This window comes from Sceloporus undulatus, chromosome 3 (assembly GCF_019175285.1).
Source record: "Sceloporus undulatus isolate JIND9_A2432 ecotype Alabama chromosome 3, SceUnd_v1.1, whole genome shotgun sequence".
In the NCBI taxonomy this organism is placed as follows: Eukaryota; Metazoa; Chordata; class Lepidosauria; order Squamata; family Phrynosomatidae; genus Sceloporus; species Sceloporus undulatus.
This window is the reverse complement of record NC_056524.1, coordinates 249789705-249791284: the sequence shown is the minus strand read 5'-3', so window position 1 is coordinate 249791284 and position 1580 is coordinate 249789705.

The window sequence follows — 1580 nt, the reverse complement described above, 5'->3', positions numbered from 1 at the left end:
CCCATTTTTTCTTCTTCACTGGAACTGTTTTAAACTGTTCCTTCAGTATCTCCCTTTTGAGAAACTCCCATCCATCCTGAACTCCCTTCTCTTTTAGTATTCCTGACCATGGGATCACCCTTGGTATTTCTCTAAGTTTACTGAAATCATCTCTCCTAAAATCTAGAATGGGTGTCTGTCCTTGCAGTGGAATGACCACATGATAGGAGCCAAGGCAAAAGCTGTTAAGGAAAATGCAACATGGGACATACAGTAGTAGAAATAAAACATGTATGTGAAAGTCACAATGACTAAGCAAGAGCAATTAAGAAGCCACACAGGTGAAAAAGCTAATGTAATTTAGAAATCTTGAATGTCAAGGACAGAATTATAGAATGTACAATTGGAAACACCTGAGATTCATTAAGTGTACAAGGTGAAATGATAAAATTCTTAAGTATGGGTTGAACTATGTGAACCAATCAAAATGAATGTACACGCCCACTGGGTGGAAACTGACTAAGTGGGTGGTGATTAACAATGGCTATAATAATTGCAATGTTTGCCAATGTATTTTGTGGATAGTTGGAGTGTTTTGGAGATATTGGAGATTGTAGAGTTTGTGAGGGCATTAGTATTTGTATATAGTAGAATAAAGTAGATCTTTTATATAAGACTACTGAGTTGTCTGGTGTCTTGAGTGAAGATACAAGAGCCAGCAGGATCCTGGAGAAGTTTGGAGACATCTCAGGAAGAAGAGTGAGAAGGCTTGGAGAGTTTGTCAGGGTCTTCAGCCTATTCTCTGAAACTCTGCTGCTTTGGAAGAAAAGCATTAACCACTGACCAAAGCTGGTCAGCACCGCTGCATAACAAGGTGGTGAGTTAGAGCCAGAGGTGAAGAGCTACAACTCCCATCATCCCTGACAAGAGCTGGGTTGATTGTGCCTATGTGCTGCTGCTCAATCTATTCCAGCCACAAATTGGTAGTCAGAAGCAAGTGAAAAGTCTTTGCTTTCACTCCAGCACCTCTAAGGAAGGTTTAATGGATGGTAAATGTTAACAGAAGTTGCAGTCTCTATCAGTTGTCAAAGGCAATCTAAAACTTGTTATTGTTGCTGCAGCTGATACCTGAAACAGAGTAGCAAAAGTCAACCCCAACTATCCCAATTCCAGGTGTACAGTAAGTACTGTACAGCCAAGAACAACCAAGACAATTTGCTGTATGAGACAGCAGAAATACAAGAACCAGTATCCAGTGGTGCATTTCCTCTGGATCCTGCCTCTGTCAAAATCCCCCTCCTTTCTGCCAGCTTTACACTCTAGGGTTTTAAATCTTAAGTCTATTTAAAGGAGGCCTCTGGTAAAGTAAAGGTTAAAAACTAGGGTATTTTAATCATTCATTCAAAGGAAATTTGGTATGTTTAAATTTATGCAACTTCCATCCATTCATTATATCTACTCTGTATGGGATTAACAATTGGATTTGGGCCAATGAGTCTTTCAGGGTTCCTTTACTAATTGTTCTAGTGTGCTAACATTGCTGACAATGAAGTCTGGATGATGTTCAAAAGGGAAGCTGAAAATTCACATATCATGTCAAA